Source organism: Schistocerca piceifrons, chromosome 2, assembly GCF_021461385.2.
Source record: "Schistocerca piceifrons isolate TAMUIC-IGC-003096 chromosome 2, iqSchPice1.1, whole genome shotgun sequence".
Classification (NCBI taxonomy): domain Eukaryota; kingdom Metazoa; phylum Arthropoda; class Insecta; order Orthoptera; family Acrididae; genus Schistocerca; species Schistocerca piceifrons.
This window is the reverse complement of record NC_060139.1, coordinates 664,806,464-664,827,991: the sequence shown is the minus strand read 5'-3', so window position 1 is coordinate 664,827,991 and position 21,528 is coordinate 664,806,464. Positions and strand designations below refer to the sequence as shown.

The following is a 21,528-nucleotide window of genomic DNA, read 5'->3' as shown; positions in this document are numbered from 1 at the left end:
CTCTGGTATGACAGTCGAACAAATTTTCTTCTTGTATCTTTGAGATTAAATTACAACATTTCTTAGTTCCTTTTCAGGGGCATGAAAGGGCAGTAGTGTTTGACAAGGGTTGTAACCTATCCCCGATGATATTAAATTTGTACGTTGAAGAAGAAGTAAATAAAATCAAAGAAAATTCGGAGTAGACAGTAAAGTTCAGGAGAAAGAAATAAAAACTTTGGAGTTTATCTGTTTGCCAATGACACTGTAATTGTGTCAGCGACAGCAATGGACTTGGAAGAGCAGTTGAACGGAATAGACGTTGCTTTGAAAGGAGGATATAAAATGGACAGCAAGATAAGGAAAACAGTAAAGGAATGTAATCGAACTAAATCAGGTAGTTCTGATGGAATCAATGGAAACGAGACACTTTAATGTAGTAGATGAGTTCTATTATTTGGGCAGCAAAATGAATGATAATGACAGAAGCAGAGAGGATATCAAATGTAGACTGGCAACGGTAAGAAAAACATTTCTGAAGAAGGGAAATTTGTTAACTTTGAATACAGATTTATGTGTCAGGAAGTCTTTTGTGAAAGTACTTGTGTACCAATGAGTGGAAGTGAAACATGGACGATAAACAGTTTAGACAAAAAGAAATAGAAGTTATCGAAAAGCGACGCTAGAAAAGAATGTTGAGGATTAGATGGATAGATCACGTAACTAATGAGCAGATACTAAATAGAATTGGGGAAACAAGAAATCTGTGCCACAACTTGGTTAAAAGCAGGGATCGGTTGATAGGACACATTCTGAAACATCAGAGGATCACCAGTTTAGTATTAGAGGAAAGTGTGGGGGAGGGAAGGGGGGGGGGTAAAAATCATAGGTGGAGACCAAGAGATAAATACAGTAAACAGATTCACAAATATGTAAGTTGCAGTGGTTATTCGGTGATGAGGAGGATCGCACACGATAGAAAAGCATGGAGAGTTACATTAAAAACGTCTTCGGACCGAAGACCGCAACAACATGTATGAAGTTGTGTTTTGCACAGTATTTCTAAATATTACGAGTTGTAAACATTTAATGTATTAAAGCTTTATTTTGTATATTCTTAATTCTTCACGCACATAATTTTATGGTCAGTAAAATGCGATATATTTTCAGAACAATTTATGTAATACGTGGACAGTTAAGCCATACTTCGTCAGTTCTGCACCATCTTTTACCTAGAAAGAGAAGGAGGAGTATGTGATACTTGTAAATGAACTGAGTTTCTTAAATGTCTTAACAATTTTTATCTGTCTTGAAAATGAAAATTTGTGTTGATTTTCAATAGCCTCTACTGCAAAATGTATTTAACTTGGAACTGGTTTTTGATAATGCTTCTGCTTAATTTGATTTCAGTTACTGATTATTGGTGTATAGTAGAGTGATAATGTAACAGATAAACTATTAAATAAAGTATTTACAAGATTTTCTCGATTGCAATGTGTTTAAATTTCAGCCACATATTTCTTTCTAGTCACCGTGCTGTAACTTGAAGCATAATTTCATATTTAGGAATACCTTAATTTTCCGGAATCAATTTTGTAATTTTAGATAAAGTCTAAAGCACATAAAAAGTGAATGCCATTATTTAAAAATGGAATAAGAAAATATATTAAATTTCTATTACAGGACTGACCTGAGGCGAAAGTCTGAGATGTCTATCAAACAGCGATACTCACCCCTAAAGATATTTGTGGAAATATTTTTTGCAGATGGTGCTCCACAGCTCTTATATTAATGGGGAAGGACGTCGTCAAATTGTCAAGGCTGGTACACAGCAAATTTTTTTCCATTTACGTCTTGTTTCAGTCACAGATAATCGCCCCACCGATGCAGTATTGTAAATATGGCATGGATCAGTTTGTCGGCATCAGACTTGCAATCGAGACACAAGAACCCATTACTTTGAGGACTATGACTCTGTAAATACTTCCGTTTGCTGATAGGAAATGTGCGAATAAATTATGAGCACCCACTGTACTGCGCATTATGGCTCTAGCTACTGTTTTTATTCGACTGTTAACAGGGAAGCCAACAGCCGAGTGTCGATGCCTTACGCTCACCTGACTAAGGGTTTTGCTCCATGAAAATTTGCTTGGCCTTTAGTATGCGAAAGTGACTGTTTTCCGAAATTCATCAAGAGCCGTCGTGAGCAACACGTTGGGCACACACACCTTCTTCGCACGTCTGATATTACGTATCGACCTATTTGTTGAGACTCCATGCTCAATACAAAGGGCTGCTGTATCTGGCCTGTGTGTCTCCTATCAACGAACTGCGTTTCCACGCTACGTCTCATTGATGATGATCTATGATTCCTAGTAGTAAATAAAAAAAACTACTGCTATAGCATCTTTTGCCTTCTGGATGACGTCAACCGGGTGAGTACCCGAGAAATGTTCAAGATTTTCCTACAGTGGTAAGATCTAAAATCACACGACGTTGTCTGTTACTAGCGTGTACCAAGACTGCCTCAACTTGAGCAATCTCTCTAGCAAAGGTGGATGCGGATTCGGCTTAGCCGTGGTTCCTGTTTACATACACTACGATTTTGAGCCAGTATAAGTCAAAAATCGAACCAAAAGGACCATTACAGCGATCACGCGAATAAAGAAAACACCCTCGTGCTGTTCGTAGACTTACGCCGCAATCACCAAGGAGATTTTTTCAGTCAATGCGCACGAAGTTACTTAGTGGCCATACCCATCTCGACTGTAAAGTTATTGTCAGTAGCCACAGAAAAATAAGATAATATAGGAAAGTAGGGGGAGGGGAATGTGAAGATTGGACTCGATTGTCTAGCTGCATCTACATCTACATGGATACTCTGGAAATCATATTTAAGTGCCTGGCAGAGGGTTCATCGAACCACCTTCACAATTCTCTACTTTTCCAGTCTCGTATAGCGCGTGGAAAGAATGAACCCATATATTTCCGTACGAGCTCTGATATCCTTATTTTATCGTTGTGATCGTTCCTCCCTATGTAGGTCGGTGTCAACAAAATATTTTCGCAGTAGGAGGAGAAAGTTGGTGATTGGAATTTCGTGAGAAGATTCCATCGCAACGAAAAACGCCTTTCTTTTAATGATTTCCAGCCCAAACCCTGTATCATTTCTGTGACACTTTCTCTCATATTTCGCGATAGTACAAAACGTGCTGCCTTCCTTTGAACTTTTTCGATGTACTCTGTCACTCCTATCTGATAAGCATCCCACATGGCGCAGCAGTAGTCTAAAAGTGGACGGAGAAGCATAGCGTACGCAGTCTTCTTAGTAGGTCTGTTACATTTTCTAAGTGTCCTGCCAATAATACGCAGTCTTTGGTTAGCCTTCCCCACAACATTTTCTATGCGTTCCTTCCAATTTAAGTTGTTCGTAATTGTAATACGTAGGTATTTAGTTGAATTTAGGGCTTTTAGATTAGACTGATTTATCGTGTAACCGAAGTTGAACGAGTTCCTTTTAGCACTCATCTGGATGTCCTCACACTTTTCGTTATTTGGGGTCAACTGCCACTTTTCGTACCATTCAGATGTCTTTTATAAATCGTTTTGCAGTTTGTTCTGATCTTCTGATGACATTATTAGTCGATAAACGACAGCGTCATCTACAAACAACCGAAGACGTCTGCTCAGATTGTCTTCCAAATCGTTTATATAGATGAGGAACAGCAAAGGGCCTATAACAATACCTTGGGGAACGACAGAAATCACTTCTGTTTTACTCGATGACTTTCTGTCAGTTACTACGAACTGTGACCTCTTTGACAGGAAATCACAAATCCAGTCACATAACTGAAGTTACTTGTTCCTTTTTGATTGTTATCTTGTAACCTAACAATAGCTGTGAATTTCGTGTCACAGCATAAATTTAAAAGATACTAAATGTGCAATCTCAATTCTGTTTTTCATTATTTGTTTTGCGGATCTTCTTCACCCGTGCTTCACGTTACCGCCCGATGGCTGCAGTAACATGTTCACATGGTATTTATCACTTTTTTTTCATCCAGTCTGATTCCTTATCCAAGTGGGCAGAATACACAGTCACTGAACGCCGTTTATTTCAGCTGTGGTCAGCTAGTCATGTACATGTCGTTCACACTTTATCATGTATATGGCAGTAAACGTCTACCATAACTGTTCATATTTGCCATATTATTGGTTCTCGAGACTGGCATAAGATTAACAATACGATTCCAAGAACATACTAAAGGCACGAAAGCTACAAAGTTAACCTTCTGCTAAAGTACAAACATCATCAATAATAATATGAATCTCCTCCACCGTGCTCAAAATGGCAAGCTAAAGAATGTTCTTGAGGAGATTCAAATTTACAGTTACCTCCGAAAAAAGAGCCCGACAGTTTACTCAAAGAGCAATCGGGTTTGACGGGAAAGCTTGTTACTACTTGTTTAATCACTTTCTCTCGAAGTACTCGATTTTGTTACATGTTTTTGTAAATGATTGATTTTTTTCTCTTTCTCTTTATCTATTGTTCTATTCATTGTATTGCGTCATCCTGGATTATTACATCCATAGAATGTATTCAGTCATTTGCTATTTTGACTTTCCTGGCATGTGCAACATCTAACATACCATCGTCGCGCAGCAGCACTACTGCCCAATGTAACTTTGGTCGCTTAGCGTCTGACGCCAGCCTCGTCCACGAGCCACGAGGAACTTCGCTGGCTTTTTCACAGTACCGAAACGCATTCTGCATCTACATCTACATCTACATTTATACTCCGCAAGCCACCCAACGGTGTGTGGCGGAGGGAACTTTACGTGCCACTGTCATTACATCCCTTTCCTGTTTCAGTCGCGTATGATTCGCGGGAAGAACGACTGCCGGAAAGCCTCCTTGCGCGCTCGAATCTCTCTAATTTTACATTCGTGAGCTCCTCGGGAGGTATAAGTAGGGGGAAGCAATATATTCGATACCTCATCCAGACACGCACCCTCTCGAAACCTGGACAGCAAGTTACACCGTGATGGAGAGTCTGTCTCTTGAGTTTGCTAAACATCTCAGTAACGCTATCACGCTTACCAAATAACCCTGTGGCGAAACGCGGCGCTCTTCTTTGGATCTTCTCTATCTCCTCCGTCAACCCGACCTGGTACGGATCCCACACTGATGAGCACTACTCAAGTATAGGTCAAACGAGTGTTTTGTAAGCCAACTCCTTTGTTGATGGGCTACATTTTCGAAGGACTCTCCCAATGAATCTGAACCTGGCACCCGCCTTACCAACAATTAATTTTATATGATCATTCCACTTCAAATCGTTCCGCACGCATACTCCCAGATATTTTACAGAAGTAACTGCTACCAGTGTTTGTTCCGCTATCATATAATCATACAATAAAGGATCCTTCTTTCTATATGTATTCGCAATACATTACATTTGTCTATGTTAAGGGTCAGTTGCCACTCCCTGCACCAAGTGCCTATCCGCTGCTGATCTTCCTGCATTTCGTTGCAATTTTCTAATCCCGCAACGTCTCTGTATACTACAGCATCATCCGCGAAAAGACGCATGGAACTTCCGACACTATCTACTAGGTCATTTGTATATATTGTGAAAAGCAATGGGCCCGTAACACTCCCCTGTGGCACGCCAGAGTACTTTAACGTCTGTAGACGTCTCTCCATTGAGAACAACATGCTGTGTTCTGTTTGCTAAAAACTCTTCAATCCAGCCACACAGCTGGTCTGATATTCCGTAGGCTCTTACTTTGTTTATCAGGCGACAGTGTGGAACTGTATCGAACGTCTTCCGGAAGTCAAGGAAAATGGCATCTACCTGGGAGCCTGTATCTAATATTTTCTGGGTCCCATGAACAAATAAAGCGAGTTGGGTCTCACACGATCTCTATATCCGGAATCCAGTTGATTTCTACAGAGTAGATTCTGCGTTTCCAGAAATGACATGATACGCGAGTAAAAAACATGTTCTAAAATTCTGCAACAGATCGACGCTGAAAATGCTCTTAATGAATGTCATTCTTATGATATTGAAAGTGATGTTTCCATAGAGGAACTGAAGGCAGCAAGAAACATTACTCGACATTCTGGTTGTTAATAAATACCCGTCAGAGAATCCTGAGCTGATCTGCAGTGGCCACAGCTTCTGCATTCACCGTTACTAAAGTAACAGCAGCCAGTTAATATTTTTCTCACCATTACATGGTACGCTTGTTGTAGTTGTTTAGCGCGCACATTCCGTATCTGTCTCCATTCTGCCCCGCTCAGCCGACCCCCCCCCCCCCCTCCCTGCCTCTTTTTTTCTGCCTGTTCATCACATTCATCAGTTATTTAGTCCCTATAGCATACTACTCTGTGACAATATCCATTTGTACTACATTTCGGCCTATATATTCTTATACTTTTAATCTTCGAGTATAAAGTAATATAAGATTTATTTGTTCAAAGTATCTTTGTGTATTTTATTATGCTTGTATTTTTGTGTAGATATGCAGCTGTAGAAGGTCACATTCTTTGGAAAAACAGTCTATAAGCTCTCCCAGTTATTGTTGTGTGGATCATCTATGTAACCCTAAGTTATTTGAGAATGGCATAGAAAGCCGATTAATAAAGAAATATAAAATAAATATTGTTGTGGAATATCAATACTGCGTATTTAAATTTTTAACAAATACTCTTATGTATTATTTTACGTTAAATAAATGACAAATCACGTATTCAAACCGAACTGTAAGAGCTTCCGTTGCCACATATGAATATACAGGCAGCTCAGAAGAGCTTGCAACGATGTTGCAGGTTAGGTTGTGCTGACAAATAACTATTAAGAAAATGAAATTCCATATGATGCGCCGTTTCCGAGTTAATTAATGTTGAATTTAGCCAGCTGAGTGCGAAAATTCAAGCGTCCCGCCGGAGACGGTGTTCTCAAACGTGTTCTCCATTTGGTTTCCTAAAACCGAACAAGAGAGCGATACAACAATTCAACATGGAACGGTAAACAGGATCGAACCCGAGCTAAACTCTAATCAGTATCGTGCGCTATGCTATCAACTGACACTAACTGTGCTTGGCACGCTCCTTGAATTTGCACGCAGCAACCTGATTGGCTAGCTTCAATGCTAATCAAATCGGCAACAGAGCAACGTATCGAATTTTTTCTGAACCATTATTTCTCTACATATCCTACCATGGAACACCCTTAAAAATTTTTCAAATGCTTGGACCGCCCTGTAGAACGACAAACTACAGTGGTTAGTCTTCCGATAAGAGACTCAGTGAAACGCTGAGTCTCAGCATATTTTGACACAATTATCAGCCAAATAATTGACAGCACTTTTAAATTTCATGCAGTGTATTTAGATTTTGTTTGTTTGTAAATGTAATTTAATCATATATATCCCTGTATAGCAGATCTTACTTTTAGGGCTACTGACAATGGCTTAACAGTCGAAATGTGTACAGCCACCAAATAATTTTGTGCGCATTGAGAATAAACTTTTTAGGGATTATGGCACAAGTCTCCGAGCTATTCCTTCTGGACAACGAAACCAGGCTAAATACCCGAAAAATATTAAAGATAAAACTGTCGTCATACCGAGTCCATGTTGAGGTATGTTATGAGATGAGGAAGCTTTCAGATTTAGTCAACGACGAGAAGTTAGCGATAAGGAAACTATCGTATTTCGTGAAATTTCAGTTACTGGTCTACACTATATTTCCAGAACTAGTCAGTCAAACTACCTGAATCGCGAGCATTGTTTCCTGACTTGTTTTTCCTTCGGGTATGGGTGTGTGTGCTGTCCTTAGCGTAAGTTAGATTAAGTAGTGTGTCAGCTTATGGACCTATGACCTCATCAATTTTGGTCCCATAAGACCTTACCACAACTTTCCAAAAAAAATTTCCTGCCTTGTTTCTTTTTCTCATTGAAAGCTTCACATCTTTTCTTAGTACTTAACACTGTTGTTACACATCGCTCGAGGTTACCGAGGTAACACCGTAAGGTCTACAGAAATGTGTTTCATATTGTTTGGTTGGCTGCTCTCAGTGAAGATCGCATAAATTCACTGAGAAACTGTGGGGAAAGTTCCACGCAGACAAGGTAGTGGTTTCCAAACGTATTGTATGAATATATATAGAAAAGCCACCGAAAATGTTTCTCTCTTAAATATAAACGGAACCTATATAGGACGAACAGATATTATTTAAAGCAGAAACAGAACTCAGAAGCAGATCCTTGACATTAACGTGAACGTGATGGCTCTGAGCACTATGGGACTTAACATCTGAGGTCATCAGTCCCCTAGAACTTAGAACTACTTAAACCTAACCAACCTAAGGACATCACACACATCCATGTCCGAGGCAGGATTCGAACGTGCGACCGTTGCGGTCGCCCGGTTCCAGACTGAAGCGCCTTGAACCGCTCGGCCACCCCGGCCGGCGTGAACGTGATGTATAAGAGAAGAATATATAATGCCTGTGTATATTTTTGTTGCCTTGGTGCGAAAAATGTACTCAAATAATCATGTAAGTACGGAATGAGTTGTCATTAAAATTACTTTTCTCAGAATTTGATTTTTAATTCCTCCCTATGTGTTGAAATTAAATCTTCACGAAGATTAACACTTAGTATGTGTTCCTACAGCATTGTATTTGCCTACTTTATTGAATATGATATTGCATTATTTATCTAAATAATTTTCAGTATTCGTTAATTAACATCGTTATACTTTCCCTTACGCTATATGGTCACAAAAAAATGTAAAAGAAGAAAGATGCACATACAGGGCTTATAATATCTGAAGTAGCTTGACATTGAAGCAGCGCTAAAGGGTTCAATGACATTTTCACTCTCCACCCACACTAGAAATAAACAGACAGGCCAACGACCGTACTGTAGCCCATCTGATTACCTATAGTGGTCGCGAGCTGGAGATAAATGTTGTCCGATAAGGTGCAGTCCACTGACCCACATCGGGCCGGGACGAGGCCACACTTAATCTGACGTAGGCGTGAGACTGATACGCTGAAGTCAGTTCCTGAACTCGAATATCGCCGGTCACATTCCCAGAATTTATTTTATTGTTGCGTATAATATTTTACGAAAAGCACAAAATAACTTACGCTCTCCACAAGACACAGTTTCTTATCCAAAATCACAATTCGGGAAGATTAGAGAATTTGTATTCCCTTTCGACCTGATCAAGCGGGTGGCACGTATTAACGAGAACGAGAAGTGCCAGGAAGCAGATTGCGGAGGAAAAAGTTGAAACGAAAACAGCTCACTGCAGCACATACTGGGGATCACTGAAAGTGTATTTCATCGCGTTAGTTCTGTCAACTTAAAGGATGGCTATTCCAAGTGGCTCCTATGAGCATCAATAGCGTCAAGATGTTTTAAAAGCCATCTTCGTATCCAGCACTGTATTTAGAATGTATAGGTCCCTAGGCTGGATCTGTGGTGCAGCCCGTTACAGTGGAAAAATAGCATTTTAGAACTTCAGTAAATGCCTGTAACGCAGATTTTAAGGTTCATCATGTTATTGCATAAAATTTTGCTATAAAATCTGTGATTTAATCGACTGACGCGGCTAGCTGGGGCATAGCCACCTACGGTAAACTAACATACGCAAACAAGCGACAAACGTCGGCAAGCCCCTGCATATCAGCAACACTGACTGGTAATTACCAGCTGCTATTAGAGCCAACCAACAGGCCACAGCAAGGGACACCGACGAGCTCGCCCACTGACGCACAAACAAACCGCCAACATTACCTTACACTGTGCATCCGATATATGACCTATCGGACACAAAAACGATACTAAACCTAACTGTTGTAGGTTGCTGACGCTGAACGAGGACTCTACACCAGCACCCAGCGCCAGCCTCCGAGCAACTCAACCGCACAACGACAAGGTATCGACATTCATGATACCCACTACTAACAAAGCCTATCCTTGCACGACCTATCGCAGGCAGCAAGACATCCTTTACAGTTCTTACCACCCGACCAAACTATCGCAGAGGTTTTTTTCCCTTGGCTCTTTCCTTGGCACTTTTTTTCCTCTGCCCTTCAAACCGCTACCCTGCGTTCGATTTCGACCCAATCTATCTCCAGATGAGCGCGTATTAATGGTTATCCTTAACCAGACGTACGCAAACATCGCCGTATGCAGAGATGGCAGTAGACCTATTGTGTTGGCCATCATGCCGGTGTGGGCGTGGAGGGGCTCCACTTCTTGTGTAAAAAATTGTGTCAAACTGACAAGATGAAAAAAATGAAATAAATAAAATTATTAAGGCAATCGACACCACTGCTATCAATTAGTAACAGGAAACACTGTCTACCAAGAGTATGTCCCTACGAGGTAGCAAGATTTAACGACTTCATAATATGAGGAAGCCAATACTTGTAAACGCACAAACGGCATTGCCATTCTAATGTTTTATGTCTAATATGGAGGTGTTGATTAGAAATTGATGCTTACAAGCATCTATGTTATGTCTTTGTTGTTGCGTGACGAGTAGGGAATGAAAGAAAAAGAGACGGTGGAATTTCATGTCATAATGTACTTTATATCCCTAGAATAAAAGCTGGTGAATCAAGTCATGTACGGATCTAGATTAAATAGGTGTCTAGATCAATTATTATTGCTTTCTCTAACTTAAGCTTACTGCAACACCTCTCATGGGTGCATAAACACCCCGTGCGGATTAAATTCCAAGTCTATATAGAAGAGTTGATCACAACTTTCAAACGACATCGGCAGCTTTTCAGTTTCGCTTCGGAGTACACTTTTAAGATGGAGGCGCTGCAGCACTGCAGCAACGCCCATATGGTGACCACCAGGCTATATAGATGGCTACTGGACTGCCTCTCTGCGGTGCCTCTTTAAACCGCACATGTGACAGTGTTTCATGATTCTAGAGTCCCCCATTGAGTTTTACACATCTCAACAAAAAAAAATGGCTCTGAGCACTATGGGACTTAACATCTATGGTCATCAGTCCCCTAGAACTTAGAACTACTTAAACCTAACTAACCTAAGAACATCACACTCACACACATCTCAACAGTCAGACAAGCATTAATTTTGTCACCCTTGATTTACGTCCGCGGAAGGCACTGGCAGTTTTTATCGATTTCTGATGAGTTCATAAGACAGTTATGTTCTACTGTTGCTGTTGAATGTGTTACCAGAAATTTTGCATTATTATACTTATGTTCCTAATTTCTTACACTCTGACCAGAATCTTCCAGGTATACTTACTGAATCAGACTCATGTCACCGCCGCTTTCCATCACCACTCATGGTACGTACTATGTATAATTAGGAAGTAGTACAGTACTCGTTTCAACTGATGGAATTCCTTTGGAATTCCTTTTGTGTGGCGCTGCGATGAGATTGAGTGGTGTATGATGTCTGTGTACTATATTTAACCGCAGTGACGAGCATTACTCGAAAGTTATTCAATAAGTTATCGGTAGGGTAGACACAAAATAAAGTCTGTAAACGAGTAATCACAGTTAACCTGCTTAGTTGACGCAAAGTAATGAAGACAAGCTATCTTGTACGATCTCTGCCTTGCAGCGATCACGAACTTATTAAACAGCGTAATCTTTAGCACCCTTCAGGCAATGTATACAAGTATTTCACGTAGCGGTATCACACGTGTTTCACATTTTACACTCATTATCATTTCTATATATGAGACTTTGATATGAATGTTAAGTATGAAACATCTCTGATAAATGAAATAAACATATAAAATGTAACCAAGACTTTGAATATGGTATTGTTCAATAAGAAAAGAAGAATAACCCGTTCGTATTTAGAGCTTGCGCACGTGTGTTACAATGTTTTTCATGGATCTGCACTATACTGGTTAAAAAAGAGCACAATTTCATTTCACCACTCGTCTACAACAACGAAAAATAAAAGCTTGAAACTGCAAGCTTTTACGAAGGGGGCTGACGGTAACGCCACTGAAAGCCATAAAAAATAAAAACAAATTTCATTTTTAACTCTTTCTTTTTTAGTACTCTTGCACAAATAGAAAGTCTAAAATTGAGGTAATTCCATTTACGTCTCCATATTAGATACAGTAATACTCGCTCGAAAAGTGCTTTCATCATTTCATTATGTCATGTATCTTTGAAGTCACTTCTGGAGCAAATAATAGAAAATAGGCGATTCTACCGATATAGCACTTATCACACAGGCAAACTAGGTACGAGTTCATCTTGGGTGAGCAGCGGATGGGTGAGCAGCGGATAATCAGCAAGCCGCGTCGTCCTTCCTACGATTTTAACCTGTGGAGTGATTTCAAGGTTCAAGTTTAACTACATAATTCTCACTCACTGGAAGGTCTAAAGCATAACAATGGAAACGATGCTGCTGCCAACCTTCAGAGAGAACTTCTATTCGTGTTTCACAGTTCGATGTATCGGTCACAGCGCTGCAGCAATGTCAACAGTGCCTACTTCCAATATCTACGTACTTACAAGAGAAGTTCTCTTTTTTATTGACTAGTACAACTTGTATCGTATAACACTTCTAAACATTATCCAGATCTGGCATATTTCGACCACACTGTGCAACAAGAAATTTGTGAATAGTGTAGGCCCTACCGTCAGAGGTACCGCAAACGTAATATATGAAATGATCACATGTCGAATTTTCATGTTAGCTATACAACAGAAATACATCACCACTAAGGAAACAATCATGGTCACAAGGGTGTGAACTTCAGAGCTGACCGTTTGAAGGATGGCGCGTTGGTGTAAGTCGAAAGGCTGTAGTGTCCTCTAAACATTACATCTCACTTGTTATTTGGCATAACACGGAGAGATCTGTATGTGTGTAACACTCGTGAGTTGCAGTTTACTTCAGTGGACAGCAGCGTAGCGTCAGTCAAATAATGTATCGTTCCAGAAGTAGTGCTACAGAAGAACACGCTTTATAGTGATCGTGGCTGCTCTGCTCAGTTTGTTTTCATGTTTACACGAGCCTGAAAGGCAAGTGACAGCCGACGGAATCCTGGGAACGCCAGAGAGATAGTATATCACTCTGGGCGCGCAGTCAGCGCGTGGCTCCAGTGGCGCAATCGGTTAGCGCACGGTACTTATAAGGCAGTAGCCGTGAGCAATGCCGGGGTTGTGAGTTCGAGCCTCACCTGGAGCATCGTTTTATTCTTCTCTGTACTGCTACGGGTTCTTGGTTGATACGGAATATGACAGCCGCGTCGCGATATCTGTGGAAATGAGCAAGGTGGAAACAACGACGCGTAGGTATGGACAACAAATCTGCTGAACTGTCATAGTGAAAAAATTATAATACAAATTTTCTACAGTGACATCACCATAAAGTGAAGATTTTACACGTCTTATATCGTCAAATCTTGTAATTCAATAAATTTATTTAGTTGTCTCATACATTTGAAACATGGAACAAAAAATTAAGTGAAAAATACGTAATTTAAAAGAAAATTAATCCACAAAAGTAGGAAACTAAATTTAGCACACATTTCAAATGTTCGAGTTAAAAATTTGCTTTACTGCAAATTTGTAATTTTATGTCATTACATGAGTTGTTGGAAACAATGTTGTCGAATATTTCTTGACAAAGTATCTTTGTGGCACAATAAACGCTTTAATCTAAATTCTTTATTAGTTAGCAGTAACTATTCACTTGTTACTAAATTCTGTATTTGTACAACAAAGATATCGTACATTTTTCATCAATTTCTACTGATTTCAAAAAGGTGCGATTCAAGACAAAACTTTTTACATATATATTCAATTTTCTGAAAACAGACAACACAAAAAATATTATTTTATTGCTAGATATTAGTGCAAATCATTTGGACAGTAACTAGACAACAACTCCGTTAGCGTCATTTGTAATAGCACTATGAAAACTTCTTTGCAAGAAATACATACAAAAATCACAATTTTATGTGTCAAATATACTATTTTAAGTGTTAATGATTAATAACCATTAGTTTAGTCTTCTTCATTTTACCTACACACGGTAAATCCTGAATGTCTTACCACACTTCATATCTTATTGTTTGTTGTTTCAGTACTGCTATGTTCGCAATTGTGGTATCAACGTTCGATACCACACTTGTTAGGGGTTGCAGTTATCGACCGCGGTCCGTACTAGTATCGCTGGACCCGCGAGTCGATACTAGCGCCGCTAGCGCCGCTCTGCGGCTTACAACACATCTCCAATGTGCGCTCGTCCTTTCTTGCATAGATCAAGAAAAAAGAGAAACACAACTCCCATGTTAAAAGTGCGAAACACAGACCGACAACAGCACCTCCAGTGGTATGGAGATGAACTAAAATATGAAAACATTGCGGGTTGCATCCCCCGCCCCACCCCCTAGTTTACTTACGTTGTAGGTTTTTCTTTTTCTTTTAATTCTATTACCTTATTTTTCTGGGCGTGCACTGTAATTATTTTGGCTGGCATCATAATAAAATAATTGAAAGACAGCTATAGCACACTGTAATACAGCATAGAGAAACCTATTCGGTAATATTTTCAGTCTATTTTTGACGTTTGTGTCTGATAGACAAGAAAATGTGATAGGAACAGCGACTGTCAGGCGCAAACGTCAAAAATAGACTTTTAAATTGACATTCTTATACTGTTATCTACCAACATGTAAAAGCTCCAGCATGTTTTATGGCTCATAAGAACTAGATGCAACACCTGAAACTGAGAGTAAGACGAAACAAGCTTGTGGTGTAAATAATTGAAGCAAAAGGAAAATAACATTGTAGCAGCTAAACTGGACTACAAATATTGCTGAATAATGTCATAATTTTTACGTCATACAAGCTGCTACATCAATGGAGAAAAAAAGCCTATTATTAAGAGAATAAGCAGCAGTTAAAGAGGTTCAATTAAGAATTATTTATCACAGTATTAATTAATGAAGAATTCTAAAATTTGTTACAACTATGTTTCAGGACTATAGGTTCTGGGTAACCGCCCAGCATATTTGCACTACTGACCATTAATTTCTTAAAAAGTTTCCTACATCTTACTACTGTAAATGCTTCAACACAAAAAAACATCAATACCAAGTACCAAAAGCAGGAAAGGTGGATAAAAACGGTGAAATGGAAACAAAACTTACTTTTTATTTCTGAAGCACACAAGAAAAATTTTCTTTTAACCGTTATAAAGCTTTAAACCATTTACTGAATTTGTCTTTAACAATATCAAGTCTTTATTTACTGATGATTTATTTCCAATCTTTCACATACTTGTAAATCAATAGAGGTACACATTGTCTTAAAATATACTGTTCAGAGAAATGGGCTTTGCAAAATGTTATTTCCTCTGGAAACTTAAACAGTGAATAGAATGTATTCTCCAATTGTCCCTGGTGTCCACATTTATCTAAAAATGCATACAACTGACTATGAACATTTGCTACAAAGGACATTAAGTTGTCGCTAGCATACAATAATTTTGAGTTTAAAGCATCATATTCTTTGAAACTTGTAAATAAATGATGCTCTGTGAGTGTTGGTGAGAGCAGAGTTGTTTTACAGTCACTACAGTTGGTTTCAGGTGTTACACCCATCGTTCATAGAATGTAACCAGCTACATATGCTAATGCTTGTCTGTCATATCTTACATCAGCCCCACCACTACCAGTAGCAGCTTCATTATCAGCAAGAGCACAATATAAAGCACTTTGATCCATAATGGAATGGTCTGTTGTGGAGTCAAGAAAGTTGTCATCACTAGCTCCCAAAAATTGCCTTAAATTGCTTAATGGCATGCATGTATCATCCTCACAATCACCTAGTGACTTTGAAGGAAAGGACATGTTATTGACCATAACTGTTTTCAATGCTGCTTTGAACTGAAAGCAAGTTGGGTTGGTGTTTGCAACACCATGCTGCCTCACACAACAAAATACATTCTCCACTGGGTCTTGATTGAAAGCCCTCATGCTTAAAAAATTAAAGCCATTTTTTAAAAAAAATCTGTTCCAAATGAACGTCAATGATTTTATTGTAGTTTGCCACCCACTTATGAAACTGAACATATTTGTCTTATCTCCCCCTGTGCCTAGCTCCAACACTTTCCAATTTTCCATTTCCTTTAACAGACTGTACTGCATTTCAATACGTGGGGACTCTGCAGAGAGGGCATAATTATAAGACTTGTCATCTTGTAGATAACAATATGAACTGTTCAGTGAATCAAATAAACAATCCATCTTTTCAACAAATTCTGCAGTCTATATTGCCTCAGCAGGTAAGATATTAAATGCCACATAAGTGTCAGTAACTGCAGCAACTGTATGACTAAGCTGGGCTACAGCTACCTTGACTTTCATTTTAGTAAAAGAATCCTTTAATTCAAAATGATTCCTATGTAGTTTTGGCAACGTCTTAAACATCTTCTGCTGATCCAGAAGAAAAGCCTTGTGAATATATTCAAAAGTGGCCTCTTTTTTTAAACCCAAACTGTATTTTATTTCCTAGCAGAGCATTTCTAGTATTTTTAATAGATGTGGGACATCATAAATGACTGCAATAGGTTCATCTCTGACTACAAAATGAAATGGACTGGACTCAGCAGATTTCTCACAGCAGAGTTCCTTCAGTGCTCTCTGGTTGATTGCACCCTGGTCACAAACTGTACAAACTTCCTTTAGCCCTAGGTAATAAGACTTTTTAAAGTAATACTTGAAACTGAGTTGTGAGTGAAATAATAAGCAACAACCTGCTTCTAGCTTTTATGGGTGCCTCTAACCATGAAAACTAATGCATGATTTGCATGAACATTTGATCTCCCTAAATGTCCTAAATCCAGAAACCCTGAAATTTATTGTTTGCTTGCATTATAATACAACCCTCTTTCTAAAGACATTTCATCAAACAACAAAGCACAATATTTGTCACTGTTGTTCATTACTTCAACTTCTGCTTTCATAACATTCATGACCAAAGTATTCAATCCTAGTTCAAAAGGTATAGAAGACAACAGACATTTCAGATACCTCACAGAAGGAAGATAAAACTGAACTGACAAATATTTGTATAGGAGAGGACTTCATTTGTATAAGGATAAAGCAAATACTTTGTCCTCGGTTGTCCATCGCCTTGCATTTGCTGATTGATGAGCATTTCGTAATTGGCTGTTTATGAAATCTTTGGGAACAGAGTTTAAATTAGATTCTATGACAGAGAAAGTATTGCTGTCATATGAATCTTTAAGTGCTTGCAGTTCTGATTTTTCGTGATGTAGCTTTGCTTTCAGTTTTGATAGCCTTGTTAGAGTATTCCTATGAATCCTGTACATTTTTGATTTTGTTGGAGTTAAGTCTGCTTTTGAAATCCCCGTACCTAAAACCACACTTTCCTCTTTACAAAATGTTTCAGATAAGAATGTGTGCTCACTATCTGCAGATTCATTTTGAGGGGAGACAAAAAATTTAAGAGGTATATCAGTCAACGAATTACTCTGCTCAGCACAACTAGTACTAGGTAATTCTCTAACACCAGTTTCACCTCTGATATTGGCACCTGTATAATAAAGATTTTCCATGGTACCACTAGTGCTTGGTAAGTCTAATTCATTATTAACACCAGTTTCACCTGATCCACTTCTGGTACAAACACTTACATGAGAACTACTTGCCCCAGCACAACTAAGGCTTTATAGTTCATTAACACCAGTTTCACTTCTGGTATTAGCAGTTGTAAAATGAACAGTTGCCATTGCACCACTAGTGCATGGTAGGCCCAATTCACAATTAACAACAGTGTCACCTGATTCATTACCTATTTTGGCAATTTCACAAGGAACACCTGTCACATGTTTTGGAAACATACCCCTGTTTAGCCTATGCCTAATTTTACTCATAAAATCGTCTTCGAAAAAATGATCTTCACAAACAAAATAAGAAGCACAGTTCACATCTGGTGACAGTTTACTACCACTCTTCCACTTTAGAAGCAACTCTTGAGGTTGTTTTGGAAACCTGTAGAAATGCTTGTTGCAAATTTCCTCCGTTGAACCCATGTAATAGTCAGATGAACAGCCGGGGAACTTGCAGGAGTATTTCAATGTCAATCTTTTGTGTTGAATATTCTGAAGAAAACATAAACGTCTTCATTAAATAAAACTACTACAGACATATCAAAGTTATTTAAATAAACAAACGGAACCCACACTGCTTAATTCATGGTAGAAGAGAATACATTTCATTTATAAGCTATGAGATTATTTAATGAAAAATTAAATTTCTTACCTTACAATTAATTGTGGACATTTTTCAGCAGGTAATTTCTTCAATTCCATGGTGAGCTTTATGAATTTAAAGTACAAAATCTGTTTATAATGAAAATGAGTAGTATATAAATATGAAACAAATACAAAGACGACTGGAACCGACGACCACCGACTTCAGTGCAGAGCAAGACGATAGAATATTTCAAAACAACCACCATTGGAGTTTAGACAGCTCTCATTGGTCAATTCCAGCTTCGTTTGACCCTTAGCGCCTCTAGTGGTCTGGAATGGAACTACGTGACTTGTTGCCTCTTCGCCCATATAGCTTTCACCCCCGTGCTTTCTTGCTTGGGACGTCAAACAGGAAGGTAGTATAGCCTTCAGCCGATAGGAAGCAACCTCTAACAAGGCGCTTAGTTAAAGTATGGCCTATGTGATGCCTCTATAGCTCTCTGTTTGTAATTATATTCCTCCTGACTATGAAGACTCCTGTACCACCAGTTAAGTACTATATATTACTTTTTACCAACGACTTCTAGTTATTTTAGTCGTTGTAGACCCAGACCATGCAGCCAGCTCCTTATCGACTTCATTGACAAACCTGCTGTATATGCAAAGAAGAGATTTGTATGTTTCTGTTTAGCATTGGGAACCAGTCACTCACATTAGGTACGATTCGTTCGTCGTCATCATAACAGCAGCAATCTACTTTTCAGCATCAAAACTGCGACACTGTACGATTAACGTAATTAGATTCAGTCGTCATCATCGTTAGTCGGTATACTCATTGCTGAGTGTCGAGACCTCCTTTCTTCATTCATTTCGTAAGTAACTGAATCTTCGCTTATACATCTGCATCCGGAGCGGTCTTCAGCTCTTTTTAATACACTGTGAAGAGAGAGGCCGGTAATCTTCTTTTCTTGATCCAACTGTCTACTTTCTATCCTTCCTCGTGGTCTTCTACTTACGATTTTGCCTTGGAAAATGGTCTCTTCCAAATAATGTTATCCCCTTCTCTTCTCAAAATGTGTTCCAGGATCTGGAAGTATCTTTGGTTGTCACGAAAAGATAAATTTCTTGTAATGCAGAATTCTTTTCTAATGGAAGCATTGGTTCTTATTTCTGTCCATGGTACGCATAACATCATCCACCAACACCACATGTTGAAGGCTTCGACTCGTAACTTGTTTGTAGTTTTCACGGTTCAGATTTTGTAGCCATACAAGAAAATAGGAAACACCTATGTTTCCACCAAGTTCATCTACTTTCTTTAGGATGCTGCCAGGTTCTGCCAGATATTATTGAGTTTCAGCACTGTGGCTTGGCCGAAAACGAATCGTTGTTTTATTTCTTTGTTACACTTCCCTGTCTGACTAATCAATGATCCTAGATCAGTAGTTAACCTGGGGTAACTACCCCAGGGGGTGGCGATAAAATGTAATTTTCTGAAGGGTGAAAACAACTGATTTCAGTCGTGTTTTGATTACGAGACTGAATTACTTCTGAGAGACTGTCATCACTATTTCGTAACGCCGTAATACTGCTTACAAAAGTTACCAATAATTAAATTTTTTTTCAAGTAGGAGTACTAATTCACAACTCAGTATTGTAGGGCTACAGTTTGTGAAAATGATGTATAAAAAACATGTTCGTCACATAGTCCACACACTACACACATACATTTTGCGATGTGTATATGACAATAAAATTGAAACCTATACATCAAATATGCATAAATATCTCATGAAAATGCCATCTCCGAGATGATGTAGTCCCCACAACGGACGAGAAATTGCTGCATTATTCACTTCACAGCAATGAGTGAACCAACTGACATTACAACAGTAACTACAAAATGACTGCTAGATACTAATCATTGGCAGCCTGAAGCCCTCCAATTTTTGCGGTTCAGAAGTAAGGAGTACATCTGTCAAGTGTCTTAGAAACACTAGGACTAAGAATAGCGCACACGTTTTAATTTGGTTGATTTTAAATGGGACTGCAGTGTGCCTGTGTGGAGTTAGCGTTGCTAGCGAGAGGAAGGTTGCAGAGGAAGCATATTTTGTTACAAGTGTTTACCTGAAATGTGCGTGGTTAGCTTTTAAGCTGTGGACTGAGAACTACTTCATAATTCTATGAAAAGGTGGTTAGAAATAAGCCATACCAATTGTAACATTAGGTCATTCGTTTGTGGTTTAATAAAACACATAAAAAACTAAATATTATTATCTTTTTAAAAAAGAAAGTCTTTGAAGAAAATTTTTTTTCATCATAAGGTTTATTTCGGTGATAAAGTTGTTGACGATAGGTGGAGGAGGGGATGTGGGAAAGTAACAGCTAACATCTGGCTGTGCTCAGGGGTAATGGTGCCAGGAAGGCTATGAAGCACTGTACAAGGCGTACACAACCATTCACCAACTCCAGATCCTTTAAGCAAACTGTAAGTTAGATTTCATTTAAACTTTGTTGATTGATAAACATTATTTTCGCCTATTTTTATTTAGAGAACGAAACTTAAATAACAGTCTTCACTCTGGAAAACAGATTACGAAGTTCTTCCTCAGCTTCTAACGGGATATAACATACAAGTCGCGTATCATTAGAAAATATCCTGTCCATCAATAAGAGATGCAATACAGAGAATACTAAAAAGCTAGGAAATGTTTGCAATGAAGGGCTTTCAGAGTTTATACTTCTATAGTTAGCCTTTTTTGTTACGATTGTTATTGTTATTATTATTATTAAATTCTTTCTTAATACAAACAAATTGAAGTATTTGTTGATAGCCATTAAGCTATTCATCAACATTTGTAAATCGTAATTTATTGTAACTCAAATCAATAAAAGATTTATTAAAAAAAGAAATAAAAAAGTAGCACAATTGCTTAGCTCAGGATTACCTAGAGGGCAGTTGGAGTGAGCAATGTCTGAGTTGTGACTTCAAGTCATTATTCATCTATGTAGTGCTTGGGTACCAGTGTAATGTGGAATCTAACGGTTGGATCTACATGTATGTGGACATGAGCAGTCTGAATAGTTTGATGTGTTGACAACACATTGTCTGAAATGTCATAGTGAAAAACTAATACAAATTTTCTATAGTGGCATGGCCGCAGACTGGAAATTTTACATGCCTTATATCATTACATGTCTCCTGTTTTATCTAGTAATTGTAAAACTTTGTAGGAGAAAATGCTATCAAAACCTATTAAGTATTTTGGTCATCATACACTC

General features: G+C 38.6%; 1 protein-coding gene and 1 non-coding gene across 2 annotated transcripts in view; both read left to right on the top strand.

Moving 5' to 3' along the window:
• LOC124775727 overlaps window positions 1-21,528 on the top strand; it is a 118,994-nt gene that overhangs the window by 35,146 nt on the left and 62,320 nt on the right. The gene's annotated exons all lie outside the window — the stretch shown is intronic.
• Window positions 13,115-13,206, top strand: Trnai-uau. Its single transcript is given in 2 exon segments — window positions 13,115-13,152; window positions 13,171-13,206. It is a non-coding gene; the product is annotated as a tRNA-Ile (tRNA).